Source organism: Erinaceus europaeus, chromosome 3 (genome assembly GCF_950295315.1).
Source record: "Erinaceus europaeus chromosome 3, mEriEur2.1, whole genome shotgun sequence".
NCBI classification, from domain to species: domain Eukaryota; kingdom Metazoa; phylum Chordata; class Mammalia; order Eulipotyphla; family Erinaceidae; genus Erinaceus; species Erinaceus europaeus.
The window spans coordinates 179,227,030-179,244,727 of NC_080164.1; positions in this window are offsets into that span (position 1 = coordinate 179,227,030).

A 17,698-nucleotide genomic window follows, 5' to 3' on the forward strand; every position below is an offset into this window, starting at 1 on the left:
CTTCCTCCTCCTCCTCCTCCTCCTCTTTTTCTTCTTCTTCTCCTTCTCCTCTTCCTCCTCCTCCTCCTCCTCCTTCTTCTTCTTTTTCTTCTCCTCCTCATCCATCACCTTCTCCTCCTTCTTCTCTTTCTTTTTCTTCTCTTTTTGTGTTTGATTCAATAACGATCAGAAAGAAAACAGGATTACAAGATAAGAGGGGTACAATCCCATACAGTTCCTGCCACCAAAGTTCCATATCCTATCCACTCCATTAGAAGATTCCCTATTCTTTATCCCTTTGGGAGTATAGACCAAAGACCTTTATGGGGAACAGAAACTGAGAGTTCTGCTTTCTTTAATTGTTTTTCCATCAGACATGGGCTTTGACAGGCTTATCTATACCCCCAGCCAATTTCTATCTTTCCCTAGTGAAGCAGGGCTCTGGAGAGGTGAGGTTCCAGGACACATTGGTGAGGTTCTCTGCCCAAGGAAGTCATGTTGGTGTCATGGTAGCATCTGCAATGTGTTGGCTGAAAAGCATTAATATACAAAGCAGAGCAAATTATTTAATAATCAGGATCCTAAAGGTAAGAATATAGCATGTGAAATTTGGGGTCTTCATATTGGAAGGAGCTAGGCAGTCTATTTTATGTATATTCCAAGGAGCCCATGAAATTAGCAATTTTTGCCTAAACCCAACATCTAACATGCAGGTAGGTTGAAAGTTTTGTCTGGGAAGATGGTGTCAGAATGGAGAATAGGACTAGAAAGCTGAATTAGTACACAGTGTAACTCCCAAATATGGGAAGGGTATATAAATACCATTAACTGCAAACCTCATTGATCTGTCCTAGGGCTCTAGTTGGAGGTCACTTTCCATGGTCACAGCTAGTAATATTCTAGAGTGCACTCATTTCAGGACCAATCTATCTTGAGTATCAGAGTATGGTGAGCCAGCCTCCCTCCAGAGAGTGAGGCAGTTTATACTATTGTTGTTCTATTTTGAGGACAAGGCATTGTAGGAACACACGAGAGAGTTTATGATGCTGTTCCTCATGGAGATGACCAGTGATGGTGTGGAGAGGGATCTGTTAGAGGTCTAGGCCCATTATATCTATGTGGGAATCCCAGGATTCCCTGACTAGGGCCCCAGATGATGGCCTGGTATTGGCCAAAAGCAGTATCTCTTGTCCTTATCTATCTTTTGTAGTTCCTACTTTATCTGACTGGATTAGACTTAGAGTGATTGAGGGGAGTGAAATAGGAATCAGGTGAGGAGTGTATCTAGGTCTAAGTATAAAACATTTCAATAAGTACTTTATGGTGTCTTCTTTAGGTCTTTGTACTTACTTGCTGTACATATTGAGTCAGCAATTCAGTTTATTTATTTATTTATTTATTTATTTATTTATTGGGGATTAATGGTTTACAGCTGACATCAAAACACAATAGTCTGTACATGCATAATACTTCCCAGTTTTCCACATAACAACTCAACCCCCCACTTGGTCCTCCTCTGCCATCATGTTAGCAGCCCAACTTCTAAAAATAACTAAGGACTATGACCATCTTAGACTTTACACAAAAAGATATCATTTCTAGAAGTGTCTTCCAAATTATTCCCTATTGGTTCTAGAAATTCTGTTACTGGGGAAAAGGGTTCTCAATTCAAATGATTAATGAGTAAGTTGTAAAGTAGGTGTTCAATTATTAGCTCCACTTTATACATAGTCAAATAGAGACTCAAAAATTTTAAGAAAATAGTGACTGCCACTCAGCTAATAATGACATATCTGAGATTCAAACCTGAGTCCTCTAGTATAAAACCATTCTTTTAAAATAGTCATTTTTTAACCATGAGAACACTGAATATTACACAAAATTTTAACTCAGATATAGTTTTAAAATTGACACCTGCTGTATGCCAGATGTAATTTTAGGTCATGGTAATAAAGACTCACCCATGAGGGGTGGAAGTGTCCTAAAGTGGAGGTAAACATCAACTCTGGGCTTTCATGATAGATGTTTAAGGGTCTCACATAGAAGGTGGGTAAATGTGAGGGAAGAAAGTAGCTTTACATGTCCTTAAAATGTAGATTTCAGGAAAAATAAACAGACATGCAAAGCAGACTTTCAGGCATAAACGTTTGAAACAGACTGAGAATATTTTAGCAACATCAGGCTACTTAGTCTACTTAAAGATTAAGGCAAAGGCTTCAGGAATCAAGAAAGAAGAGTTTATGCATAACTTCACATGTGAAAACAGATTATCAAGCCCCAGGAACTTGTAGGAATCTTTCAAAACAATGGAAATATCTATCAGTAAATCCTTAATTTGTCACTGTTGAGATCATATCATTTTTATCACTTTTTTAATAAAAAAAATCCTTAATTTAAAAAGAAAGATTGTGAGCTTAAACAACTATGGCAAGATAATGCTGTGACTGAAGAGACTTTTAACTGACTGGAAAGCAAACTATCAAATGACAATGGCCATTTTGAAGATCAGAATGAATCTGAATTTCTGGAACATGTAATAAGAAACCAAGATGTTGGGTTTAGGTGGTGTTGCACCCAATTGAGCACAAGCATTACCATGCACAAGGGCCTGGGTTCAATCCTCCAGTCTTAACCTACTTGGTAGAAACAATGAGGTGTGAAGTACTATAGGGTATCTCTCACTTTCTCTCTCTTTCTACCTTCCCATCCTCCAAATTATCTGTCTCATTACAATAGATAAATATTTAAGTTAAATAAATAAACCAACCAAGATGTGTTGGGAACCCTGTTTCACTGAAAGTGAGCAAAAGGAAATATGGGACATGGGTACAGGTAGCATCCAGTTAACATCAAGAGCATAGGACAGTATGTAAACTCAAAAGGGATTGTGGGTATGGGAGATTAGTTACACAAGCCACTAACCAAAGTTCGGCTCTGTTAAGCCTTTCTCACCTTTCACCTCTTCATTCTTGGGACTTGACTCAGAGTGATCTCCTGAGATTCATGCACCATGAAGCTGAAAGCTGGTGAACATTAAAAGACTCATGCTCTTGTCACAAGTCTAGCTAGCCTTTCCTCTCCTGCCTATTTTCCCATTGTGGTTTTTATGTACCTAGTAAACCTGCCATTTTGATAAACCCCAAACAAAAGCCCACACAAGATTTTAACTTTTACTATAAAAACGTGTTCAGGAAGTAGATCTCTATTGAGAGAGAGAACTTGAAGTTGAACAATGGAAGAGCCTAAAGACTCCTAGTGGAGAAAAATATTTCCTGGGAAGTCCAACTCCCATCCCAGGACGGGAATAACACCAGAAGAAAAAAAAAAAATCAAGGCTAGTTGTTTAGAGGATTGTCTCTCCCTCTTGGCTAGGTACCTGGGAATCCTCAGTTCCTCCGACTTCTGTATGATTCTTTGTTTTCCAATTCAACATTCAATTCAACATCATCTGAATTCTGGACTCTGCTTATTGCAGTAGGAGGATCCTGCTGCCTGTTGAAGGACAGTTTAATGAGATCTCAGAGTGTCCTGAAGGAATCTGTCTGGCCTGCAGCTTTTCCTGTTAGGAGGGACCTTTGGATCTAGGTCTGCATTAAGTATGAATCAACCTCTCTGTGTCTGGTGTACACATAAGTGAAATCCACCTCCATATCACTTGTTCCTGGAGGAGATATTTTCTCTACATTACACCTGCAGAATGTCAGCCTCTTTCTCTGGCAAGTCTGGCTACGTGATTAAGCTTCCCAAGTTCTGCTTTCCCCAGTTTCAGAAGTGTCTGAATGTCGGACTTAAAAAAAAATGCATTTATCTCCCCATCCAGACTGTTGAGGAGGAATTGCAAGTTGAAGGCATAGCCATGGGGGCCTAAACAAATCCAAGCTAAATTTGAAATGGCTTCTGCAGTCATCTGGGTTTTCTTTCATTAGCATCTCAGATTCTGCTTCTCACCCCTGCTGGCCTTTATTTTGGAAAGGAAGAGAGTGAAGGCTTAAGACATGTAGGCTTGAAATTTGTGGTGACTGTGCTCAGTTCAACCCAGAGAGAAAGCTTCTCCTGTCCTGAGCACCTCCATTTTTCCTAGGCTCAATTCCCTGGAGAATCTTTCAGGGTCTCCCTATTCTGAGGTTTCTCCTTTTCCATACAGCTGATGTCCCCCCACCCTCACCCCACCATACACACACAAGACGTCTCTCATTCACTTCACGAATGGCTGCAGGCACTTATCTCCCCATCTGCAGTACCTTTACAGCTGGATAATTTGCTCAAGAAGCAGAAAGAGCTCTCAGTATGAACACAGGAAGGGCTGACTACACACCCCAGAACCCAGCAACTGAATTCTTAGTTCAAATTCATCTCTGGTACAAATTCCTAAGCTGGAGGTACATGTGCGACCAAGTTCAGCTTCAATCTCTTTACCTGTAAAATCAGATGTGGTAATAACATAAAGCACATTATTAAAAGTAAATAATAAATGAGAACATGCACAAGACTCAGATGGCACAAATCAGGTGCATTCTACTATATAGGACTTCCTATCATGTGCACCTATTGCATAGATAACTGGAGTTTGGGAAATGATAATTTGGAAAAATACTACCTTCTGATTCTAAATTCCTAAGCATTGACCCATTTTTAGACATTGCTACTGCCCAGGCATTGGGTGGTAGGAGTACCAAGTCAGACAGAGCCACAGAATCCAGGGGACATTGGTAACAGGTCTCTATTTTGTCAAGAAGCCAGGGCACCAGAAAGCCATCTTTTCCTGGGAGGGGTATACTCCCTCAGGCCCAGAGTATGTTAAATATTTGCAAACAGTAGATTTCATTCTGTCACACCAGGGTTTCCACCTCCCTTCAATATTTTTGTAGTTATCACCAGGACTTCACATTTTCAGTATGATTACTTCAGATACGTTGAAAAAGAGAGGATAGAAAAAGTGGGAGAGAAAGACATCAAAGCATTGAAACTTTCTTTTTTAAAAATTTTCTTTACTGGGGATTAATGGTTAATAGTTGACAGTAAAATACAATAACTCACACATGTGTGATGTTTCTCAATTTTTTCATATAACAATTCAATCCCCACTAGGTCCTCCTCTGCCATCGTGTTCCAGGACCTGAACTCTGCCCCCAATCCCAGAGTCTTTTACTTTGGTGCAATACACCAACTTCAGTCCAGGTTCTGCTTAGTGCTTTCCCTTCTGATCTTGTTTTTCAATTTCTATGAGTGAGATCATCCATATTCATCCTTTTTTGTTTCTGACTTAACTCACTTAACATGATTTCTCCAAGCTTCATCCAAGATGGGGTGAAGAAGGTGAAATCACCATTTTTAATAGCTGAGTAGTATTCCATTGTGAATATAGGCCACAACTTACTCAGTCACTCATCTGTTCTTGGATACTTGGGTTGCTTCCAGGTTTTGGATATTACAAATTGTGTTGCTATGATCATAGGTAGACACAAATCTTTTTGTATGGGTATATTTTGTTCCTTAGACTATATCTCCAGGAGAGAAATTGCAAGGTAATAGGATAGGTCCACTTCTAGCCTTCTGGGAGTTCTCCAGACTGCCCTCCAGAGGGGTTGGGCCAATTGACATCCCCACCAGCAGAAGTCACTGAAACTTTCTTCAGTACAGTGGGGGTCAGACTCAAACTTTTGTTGCACACATGGCAAAGAGAACTCAATTGGACTATCTTGTTGCTCCCCCTAACTTTTGGTTGAGAATCACATAGTTTTATTTTGTTGAATCAAAGGTCCTTAAGTAGTGATAATGTACTAGGAGCTAGAATGCTGGAAAGAGGTACAAAGTTGCAGGGATATCTGTCTTCAAATAGCAAGACAATGAGAAGACATGAAAATCAAGGACACAGTACAAGTTAATGAGCTTCCTGGTTCTAGGAATCTGGACAATACACTAGAGCTATTCAAGCCCATGTCATACCAGGGATCGAACCTGTGGTTTCTGGCTACTCAGACAGAAGTCCAATACTCACGTAGGCTGAGCTGCCTCCCCAGACAAGAAGAACTATATAAAACAATAGCTGTACCATGATATGGAAATATCCTAAATACCCAATGGATGAGTAAATTAAAAAATACTATATGTTTTATGTACACAAAGAAATACTATTCAGCTGTTTAAAATAATTAAGTAAAGCCTTTTGGCACAACATGAATGGAGCCAGAGAAGGTGAGCCTAAGCAAAGTCAGAAAGAAAACATGAAAAACTGATTGATCTTATTTGCATGTAGTGTTTGAAAAGAAGACAAAGTAAAAAAAAAAAAAAAAACTAATCCAGACTCTTACATAAAACTGAAGTCACCAAAACAGGAAAAGAGAGAGGAAAGAGGATGGGATGGAGAAGTTCAGCAGTTTTGGGGGGTGGAGGAGATGGACTTTGGCAATGTGTGGGTGGGTATGGTATGACAAGACAACTTGAACAGAGGTGAAACTACAGGTCTTAACCAATGTGGTCTTACAAGCCTTTCATTGCATCCAGTGAAAGGAAAAAGTAACCGGAATAGTCCAAAGTTATAAACTGAGGCTGGCAGGAGTGGTGGCATCATATTGCCTATAGAATTAAGATGACCACATTTGAAGACTTGGGGAGTAACAGAGGGGTTCCTTTGCAATTTCCAGATTTCTCCTTGGTGCAGGTGGCTTGCTGAGTGTGTCACTTAATTAGCACAGGGAATATTTAAGAGGAAGGTTTGGGGAAAGAATAGTGAATTCATTGATAGATGTGGCAATTCTATGATTCCATAGGATAGTGAATTGTAGGTAGCAGTAAACAGATGCCAAGAACATGGGATCAGAGATGTGTAAAGAAAGTGATTGTAGGGATTGGGCTGTAGCGTAGCGGGTTAAGCACAAGTGGTGCAAATCACAAGGACTGGCAGTAAGGATCCTGGTTCAAGCCCCCGGCTCCCCACCTGCTGGGGAGTTACTTCACAAGCGGTGAAGCTGGTCTGTCTTTCTCTCCCCCTCTTTGTCTTCCCCTCCTCTCTCCATTTCTCTCTGTCCTATCCAGCAACGATGACAACAATAAGAACTACAATAATAAAACAACAAGGGCAACAAAAGGAAATAAACAAATATTTAAAAAAGAAAGTGATTCCACATTCCTGTTAACTGTAGAGTCAGAGTAATCAAAGTAGATCTGAGACAGAACCCAGAAATATCCAATATATTTGCATATCTCCAAGAAGTCATCACCAGTCCATCAGACAAAACCATTAGCAAGACTCAATAAGAATTTAAAATGCGAAATCTAGAACAAATCTTATTGGTCTCTTGTTCCATCTCCACCACTTATTAGCCTGGGTACTTCTGTTCAAGTCTGAATCATTTTTTTCCTGTCCATAAAAAGGGGAAGATAAGAGGAAGGACCTGTGTGAAGACTTGATGAGAAAATGCTTCTCATGTGTGCAACCTCATAAAGACAGTGAAGGTTGGATGTCAAGGAACTGGGGGAGAAGGCTTCCAAAGGTACTACAAGAGAGTCTGCTAGACTCTGAAGGAGAGTTGTCTCTAAGATGACATGTCTTGGAAAGGAGCACTGAGAGGATACTCGTCGTGTGCTCCTAGACTGGCCACTAAGAAGCCTGAAGTATCCCTTATCTCTCCTGCCTTTCTCCTTCACTATCCAAGAGTCCACAGCCATAAGTACATGTTCCTCTTGCCAGAGTTCTCAGGGCACCTGACCTCTGTGTAGCTGGTCCTGGAAATCATGACATGATATATCACTGGGGTCTTCAGACAATGGTAGGCAATTGAGGCCCATGTTACAGATATTCACAGCCAACCCCATCCCCATCAACCACCAACACCAACCACAATCTTCTATCCCCAGAGATCCACACCATCTACCCTTCCTGGCTAGGATATTCTGCAAATATCTGCTGAAGCAGTTCCCATCCCAAAGCTCATTGCTTATAGACAGTGACATACCATTGCCTCTGCCTCCTAACACACTGGGATGGAGTATCCAGTTGTGTATTCATTCATTCATTCATTCATTCATTCATTCATTCCAGGAATCTTTGAGTTCCCATTATGAGTCAGTCACTATATTGGAGATATTGTGATGAATAAGACATTCTCTCAGGGAATTTGTCACTTGGGAAAAACAAGACACATATGTCTCACCCAACTGAGCAGACATGTTACCATACATAAGGACCTGGGTTTGAGCCCTCCCTCCCCACCCTTCAGAGGGGAAGCTTCATAGGTGGTGAAGCAAGTCTGCAGGTGTCTATCTTTCCCTCTATCTCACCCTGCTGTCTCAGTTTCTTTCTATCCTATCAAATAAAATAGAAAGAATTTTTGATAAAAGGAGAAAATGGCAGCTGGGAGCAATGGACTTACAGTGCTGGCACTGAGGGTGGGGTGGAATTGGATGGGATTGGATAGGGCCAGATAGGAAATATATCTTAGAATCTCACACCTTAAAATTACTGTGAGGGTAAATGTGAGTGAAGGGATGGGTAGAATAAATTTTCTTATATGAGAAACTATTTTTTTTAATATTTTACTTATATATTTTCTGCATAGAAATAGAGAAACTGAGAGGGAAGGGGAGAGCAAGGTACAAAAGAGAGATACTTGCAATACTGTACATCTCATTGCTCAAGAAGCTTCTCCCTTGCAGGTGGAAACTGGAGGCTTGAACCCAGGTCCTTGTCCACGGTAATGTTTGCTCTCAATTGAGCGTTCCAATTCCAGGCCCTGAAAACAATTATTAAAGCCAGTCACAGAGGTAGCTATTTTTTCAGATTTGCATTTCTCATTTTCAGCTCTTTCTCTCTCTTAAATTAAGCAGGCTCAACAAAATATTCTATCTCCACACTCCTTCCCAACAAGCCACACAGAGGCAGAGTCTTTGTACTAGCTGATAGACTCTTTTCCATTTCTGCCACTCTAAATGTCCTTAGGCTTTAAAGTGTTTGATGAGTGATAACAGGAGACTCAGAGTTGCTTCCATGTAGGACAGGGACTGGAAGAATTTTTTTTTTTCACTGACTTACATGCACAGTAGCCCTGATCAATTGGAAATTATGTAGCAATCTCACAACCCTGTATGGGGGTTGAGGAGTTGCAGAAACTCTTTAAAAGTCTGATTGTACTGGAGTGCCAGAGCCTCCATGTGAAATAGCAATTTCTCTAAATTTAAACAAGGCTCAGAGAATCAGATGACTCCCTAAATCTGCTACTTGAGTCATCTGCCCATCCGTTTCTACATGCATATTTTTTGTAAAAATATATTTTATTTATTTTTTGGATAGAGACAGATAGAAGTTGAGAAAGGAGGAGAGAGAGAGAGAGAGCTACAGTACTGCTTCATCACTCAGGAAGCTTTCTCCCTGTAGATAGGGACCAGGGGCTTTAACCTGTGTCCTTGTGCACTGTGATGTGTGCATTCAACCAGAAGCACCAACACTTGGCCTCTGAGTACATTTTTTTGATGCTGTTATCCAAGGACTTCTTAATAGGTCAATTTATGACAGTGAGATTCTCCTAGATTGCTGCAGTTGGCTTGTATTCAACTAGTTGTAGGATGCCCTTCTTTCTAATGACTTTGTCATGGTGAAGGTATAGAGATAGAGAGAGAGAGAGAGAGAGAGAGAGAGAGAGAGAGAGAGAGAGGCATAGACATAGGCATAGGCATAGATATGCCACTATTTTCCTGATTCATTCACCAGGCTGAAAGACAAGACTTGAGATCAAGTGTCCTCTTTCTCTTGTGATGACTTTAGAAAATCCTGCTGCTGTCCTGGAGCCTTATTCTCTTTTCCTCCTGCTTAAAAGTTGACCCAAAGACTATTATCAAATCCTCAATCAAATCCATTGAAAGAGAGAGTGTGGAATGGAGGTTGCCAGAGGATAGGGAGAGGGAGGAATGGAGAGTCTGCACTTAAACAATTTGGAGTCTCATGTTGGCAGGTTAGCTGATGAAAAAGTTCTGGAAGTAGGTTAAACAATAATGGGAATGTCTTTGATATTAGTGAGTCGTACATTAAAAAACAATTAGGATGACAAATTGTGTTTTATCAATATTTTGCCATAACCAAAATGATAATTTAAAGAATAAATGATCACCCACTCACCCACCTCTACAGAATATAGTCTACCACTTTCTCAGTGACTGCACCTAACTATATTTTCTTTCTATTTTCTCCTCTTATTTCTGTTGTTATTGTTGTTGCCAAAGTGTGACTCCACTCTTCCTTTATTATTTTTACTTTCCTTTCAGTATCAGATAGAAAGAAATAAAGATGAAGAGAAATGGAAAGAGAAGGATCAATACCACAGCATCGGTCTACCACCCATGAAGCTTCTCTCTCCTCTGATACTACCATATTGTGCTCTAGTCTCTAATCCAGGACCTTGTATATGGTGAAGTGTTCTTTCTATCAGATGAGCCATCTCTAAGCCATTCATATTATTTTTTTAATTTCATTAGTTATTTAATATGATTAACAAGAATGTAAGATAACAGGGGCAAACTTCCACACAGTTCCACCACCAGAGTTCCGTGTCTCATACCCTCCCCTGGAAGCTTCCTTATTCTTTATCCTCTTTAAAAGGTATAAGAAAATAGTGTCTTCCTTTCTTTACAACTGGTTATTGTCTTTTAAAATGGGAAGGTGTATACTCTCCATTCTGTTCTATCCACTTCTCACCAAGAGTTGAGATTTATCTCATTTAAAGGGTAAGGTAATGTATCTCTCTATCATTTACTTCTCTTTCATGAGCTTTAACTCTGTCTCCATCTCATCTTCATCTAGATCATGTTTTATTTCTTACATCCTGCCTCTGGAATATCATTTTTCCAGGACCATCATTGAATAATCTTGTTCATTTCAGTTGCTTGAGTCAAGGTCTTGACCAATACGATTTTCACCTGAAATAAAGATGACTGTTTTAAATATATGTCAGCTGATTCCTGGGACTATTTTTCAATTGGTTTCAAATATGTAAAGAAGGTTTGTGATTAATTATGCCCTCAAATTCAAGTCAGAGGAATAGAGACTCTTAAAGAGTATTTTAATTTGCATCAGCCTTCATTAATGTGAAAAGTACTGAGCCAAATGTCATCTCCCAATTACAGGGTGTGTCCTGCTATATAAACCCCTCATGCAATAATTTCACAGATAATAAATTTGTAGCATTATTTGAAGCTGACATATCACTAAGAGCACTGCAGTTCCCCTTTGTAACTAAACTCCAAATTCCGTGTCAGGAGTCAAGAGAAGTTCTCAAGTTTTCCAATTGAGACTTCATAGTCACAACACAAAGAAGAAATGATTCTCTCTATTTACCCTATTTGAGTGTATTCTTGACTTGAACAGATGCCCTTCTTGGTGACTTGTAGCACTGTGGGAGCATAAAGACTAATTGATTGGAGATATGGAATACCTCATCTTACTGTTCAAGACATTCATCTAAAATGTGATGAATTTAAACTTGAATCACTTGCTAAATCACAAACAATTTTGAGTTTCCAGCTCCTTGCCTACAAAAGTGAAATTTGGGCACTGATATCTAAGCCTCCTTCTGTTTCAAAAACAATCCTGACTCTGTGGCCCAATCGTATTTTTCAGTCTAGCATTAAGAAATGAAGGCAGAACGACTCTACTCATTGACCCTCATATGGAGAAATGTCCAGCCAGTATTTTCCATTTTTCAGACACTGGAAGCAGATTGAAGCTGTTGAATGACAATATCAAACTCCAGTCTGATAATCCCCTGCAGAGTTTTTAAATCAACATGAAGTGGTTCTGACCCAGTGTGATGGAGGCTGAAGTTGACAGTCCTGGAATGACTATGGGAGGTGGCCCAAGAAGCACTCTTGATAATCAAAGCAAACAAAGATGTTTCAAATGTATATATAAAAAAAAAAAACAAAACACTAGTCATGAGTTATTGTGACAGGGACAGCATACATCCTTATCTTATTCCTCTCCACATTCCACTGTTCTTCCCTCCCTGGCTTGGCAGTTTGCCACCAGGAAAAAAGAGCTGCCTTGGGTTATAAGCTGTCAGGTTTTGCATTTAAATACTATTCACCCAGCTCAGTTCAAAGTACAGGTCATCCTATAGTATTAAGTTAAGTACACTGGGAAATACATTATCTTTGAGGTCACAAGGCTACAATTCAGTGAACATCAACAGAATTTCCAGGTTGATGGATGATTCCACAAGAGGTTATAACTCTCCTGCCCTAGAAATAAGAGCAATAATCTCCTACATTCATATTCCACTCCAAAGTCTGTGAAGGGTTTCCACATCCATTATCTCCTAGGATATTCTCAGTGGAGCCCAGTCCAGTACAGGAGAGGGTTAGATAGAAGTATAAGCACCAGTTTCTCACTGCCCAAGCTAGTCTGGATAAGTCATCCCCTTGAACCTCGGATTATTATCAACAGTCAGGAAATGTCAATAATACTAGATTCTCTAGGAATCAAGAATTTCAGATGAGGTGATGCTTGTGCATAGTTTTAATTGATAGAGAAAATGACTTATTACATGTACTCTGTAGAAGTGAAATTTGAAGGAATAAGAACAGAATTGAATTTACAGTCGTGTGCGTGTGCGTGTGCGTGTGCGTGTGCGTGTGTGTGTGTGTGTGCCTCCAGGGAGTTTGCATAGTAGTTCTGTTTTGTTTTTTTATTTCTAAGAATTTAGGAATGAACTTTCTTCTAAGCTGGAGATAATGGAGAGTGACCACAAACACTGAATATGAACTGACAAGTCCTCGGACCTCTTCATGTGAGCTGGACTTCCCTGTAGCTTGGAAGCTGTGTCAAGAGCAAAGGTGTCAAGAAATAGGTAAAGATGGAACACCAGAATAAGGAAGAAAGCTCTTAACCTCACCATTTATTGGAAAGGAATTACTAAGGCCAGTTCATGTCCATGGAGATGAGAATCAGATTTGACCCACAAATGACAGAAATGCCACAAATTAGTAATCCATTCTCTCACTACTTGTGTTTGTATTCCTCCCACATGAGAATTATTTTCACTGTCTCCTGGGACATCTCCCTCCTCCCTTAAAAGCTGTTTTATTTATAATTTCATCAGACATTAACTCCAGGTATGCTAGATTTAATCACTAAATTTCAATAAAATGGAAATGACACTTGTTCCAACTATACCATCTGATGTGTTAAATGTAAACACACACAGTCACATAATTGTATACACACTTAAAAATCATAACTTCTTTTTCAAAATAGAGATCATCAATTATACATGAAGTACCTCCATGCATGCAAGTTTTATGCTTTCTTTCAGGTAATTAATTTAATGGGAATTTACAATCCTTATCTTCCTGCTGGTACCCCTCCCCATATATACAGGACACTCTTGGGAATATTGGTCAAACACTCTCAAGAAGAAATTATATTAAGATGTTTAATTAACATTAAACGTTGCATGACACAGGCATTAAGCAGACTGTGCTGTGTTTAGATGCTGGAAATTTCTAGACACTGCCACATGCTAATATGTTTAAGCTCAACCATCTGAGGTAGCATTTAAGACACTGAGCTGTGTCTCCTGAATTCACCATTACATCGCTTTTGGAATTTTTAAGCTAGGGAAATGTCCCCTATGAAAAAATATATATATATAACTCCCAGACGGATAAAGAATAGGGAATTTTCCCTATGGAATTGCACCCCTGTTATCTTACAATCTTATTAATAATTATTAAATCACTAATTTAAAAAAAGTTAAAAATGGGAAGAATAGAGAAGTTTCCAATGAAGGGGATGAGACATGAAGGTCTGGTGGTGGGAACTGTGTGGAATTATAACCCTGTTATCTTACAAACTTGTTAATCATTATTAAATCACTAATAAAAGATTTTTAAAAGTCTGTATCCACTTGACTTGACTTGATTGACTGTACATACTCTGACAATTACCTAGGGGAGAAGGAGCTTTTATCTGGTTTGATTATATCATAACAAGAAAGTAAGGTGTTAACTGATAGACCTTCTCAGCCCCAGGCCCATAACTATTTCTCAGGCATGCCTCTTGCCGACTGTGCATCCATTCCAAGACTCTGGCCTCTTATTCTACTATCCTTCTGGAACTCATGGTCCCTTGGTTGTTGACTACAGACTGCCTGGTTCACATGTGCCACCAAACTTTCCTCAAATTCCCCAGAATAAAAGGAGATCGATAATTCTTTGTTGATTAGCACTTTGGTTCTAATCTCCTTGAGTATCTCTGCTTACTCCTCCACAGTTCTGTGTTCAGGAATTAGAGTGGAAATTCAACTAGAACATCCCAGGCAATGAGCAGATACACAACAGAAACTCAAAACACAACTAGCAGGGCTATGACCCCTGCTAACTCCTACAGACAGTCTCTCCTGCCTCCTAGCTGGCTGGATTTTCCATTACCTGTTCCTCTGCTACTAACAACTAACAACACCATAGAAGAGTATGTGTTATGAATGGGAGGCAAAGAGGCATCTGAATTTGAAAATGGATGCCATTCATAATTAAAAGTCAAAAGTGTATGGCCTTATATTGGACTACAAGATACAATATATCTGTTTTCATTTATACCTATGAAACCTCTAGGCTCATTTGCCCTTGTTTATTTTAAGGAGAGGGATAGAGACAGAGAGAGCAGAAAGTGAATAAAACACCTCAACACCACTCTATCATCCATGGAGCTGCCCTGGTGCTGTTCATGGCACTCCCATATGTGGCAGGGCTTGAACCCAGGCTCTCATGCTGGGTAAGGTGGACATTTGACAGGGTGATCTATTGTCCACCCCTTTCCCTTGTGCATATCACTCTTGGTACATATCTCAGACTTGCTACAGACCTGGAAACTATATGCTTTCTTGGCTTTAAATTCTAATGAGCACATTGAGAAGGAGCATGCTGCAATTAGTAAAATCCTTCAGCCTTCAAATGGGAATACAGTGTTTGCCCCAGGGAGGCCCATTCATATGCCAAGCAGCTACTGCAATAGCAAAACAAAGCGACCAGCATCCTAAGCAGTGGATCTTTCAGCCTCAGAGACATGATGGTTGTTTTGATTACCTCAATTTAATCCAACAACACCTTCTCTGAAGGTGGAGCCTGCACCCAACATTGCCTCCACCAGGTGTCAGAAAGGCAAAGATGATGAAGACAAGGTCCCAATTCTCCAATGAACAAATTGATAAGCCAAAACCTTGTAATTTTCTCTGTAAGTGCCACAATAGAAAATGTCTAGTAAGCGTTGTGGGAACACAGAGAAGGCAGCCGTCACCTCAGCCTGGCATCAGGCTGCTAGGAACGTTCAGAAGGAAACACAATTCAGACTGCAAAGGTGAACAGCTGCTCAGCAGGCAGACAAGGAAGGGAGATGGCTGACAGCATGAACAGGGTCAAAGGACACACAGACAAGCAAAATGCAGCATCTGGGGTGGGGCCCCAGCCGGTGATGAAATTACAATGGGGGTAAAATTACAGTTCTTTTATGATCCCAGGGTTATTGCTGGGGTTCAGTACCAGCATTATGAATCCACAGCTCCCAGAAGCCTTTTTTTTTTCTATTTTTATTGGATAGGACATAGAGAAATTGAGAGTGAAGAGGGAAATAGAGAAGGGGAGATACAGAGAGATACCTGCAGCCCTGCTTCATCTCTTGTAAAGCTTCCCCCATGCAAGGGGGCTTGAACCTGGGTTCTTGTGCAACATGTGTGTACACTTAGCCAAATGTGCCACCATCTGTACCCCCAGAGTTTATACTTAAAATATCCCCTACTCTAGCATTCAGGGAATGAATTCAGAATCAGAGAAAGTTTATTGATCTGCTATCTCTCTCTTTGGTGAGATTGGAAGTTTCCTTTGAGTTAGTGTTGAGAATCTGATTCCTTGTACCCCTTGGCCTACAAAATTATAGAAGGTTCCAAAGTGAAAAATATTTCAAATATTACCAAGCTATTTAATCAGAAAGGCCCCAGAACTGACCCTGAAACTGATTTCCAAAATGGGGTGTGCAAGAACACCCCCACACACAGACAGAGAGAGAGAGAGAGAGAATTCTACTCTGGCTCCTAGAATGATTCTGATTCTACAGTGTGGTGATAGGTGAAGGTGACTTATGGGTCTCTTCTGAATACCATCAACATCACTTTGAATTTGTCTGAAAGCAAGAGGCAGGATGTGGCCAGAGAATCCATTTATTACAGCCAGTGTCAGCCAGCATGCAGCAAATGTAGTACATCATTCACTCTACAGGGAAACCACATACTGTGAGGGTCCTCTGATTCTCAAGCCAATCCCCAAAGTAGGGAGAAAAAAAAATACAACTTAAAGTACTAAAACCAAAAGAATAATCCTAAAGCAGCATTCAAATGCTTTTCACAAACTTAGCCTTTAATTTTAATTTTTTTATTATTATTTACTTATAAAAAGGAAACACTGACAAAACCATAGGACAACAGGAGCAAAACTCCACATAATTTCCACCACCAGAACTCCGCATCCCACCCCATCCCTTGATAGCTTTTCTATTCCTTAACCCTCTGGGAATTTCGGGGTGTCTCTCTCCTTCTCCAGCAGGGTGTCCTCCAGGGGAAAGGTAACAGGCTGGTTCTTTCTCGCTCACGACAGGGGTGACACGAAGTAAAAGACACCAGGGGACTCTTAGCGTGAATCTAGAAACTGAGTCCTTGAGTCCCAGAATCCTAGAGTCCGTTTATTGGCAAAGTGGACATGAGTTAAATAGAAAAGCAATGGAGGTAATTATTGTTGCAATATGACATAAATTACAGGTTTCTTAACAGTCAGCATGCCCCTAAGGTAGGGGGTTGGTATGACAGGAATTGATGAGATACAAGACTGTTATTTTCCATAACACAAGCAACTTAATTATCCAAAGGTATTTGAGAGAAGCATAGGGGTTAAACCCGTAGGGTGAGACAGAGAGAAGATGGATATCAAAAGGCCATATAGTTTGGAATTTCTCTTGTCTGGGGTCTGAGGTGTGTGATGAAGTGTGTGATAAGGTGTGTTCTTCTGTGATCAGAAGGTGACTTTGAATAAGTGAAACTGTGTCCATGTGGCCTGCAGTTAATGGAGAGAAGTACTGGGGTATCTGTGGGCCTGAGAGTCAAGAAGGAAAGAACCAAGTCTGAGTTTCCCCCCTTATGCTCACCTCGGTTGAGAGAGACTTACCAAGAGGTTATCTTCTCAGACCTCCATCCAAAGATGGGGGTGGTTCTCCCTAAGCTCTATCAGGCTCACACATGTTCCCAACATGGGAATATGGACCCAAGGTCATTGTGGGATGCAGAAGGTGGAAGGTCTGGCTTCTGTAATTGCTTCCCTACTGAACATGGACATTGACAGATCGATCCACACTTCCAGCCTGTCTCTATCTTTCCCTAGTGGGGTAGGGCTCTGGGGAAGCGGGGCTCCAGGACACATTGGTGGGGTAGTCTGTCCAGGGAACTCTGGTTGGCATCATGCTAGCATCTGGAACCTGGTGGCTGAAAAGAGAGTAAAATTTAACATTCTATCTGTGGTATCACATTTCTTATCAGTCCTGATTCTGTCAAATTTCTTCTACATTGAAAATGAAAGTAAAAAATCTTGTGTAGTTCAGTAGGTCAGACTCCGTCAGGTGCTAGATATGAAATATGTCATTAAATATTGTGACACCTGCCCCAAAATATTTAGTGATATTTTATAAAGACAT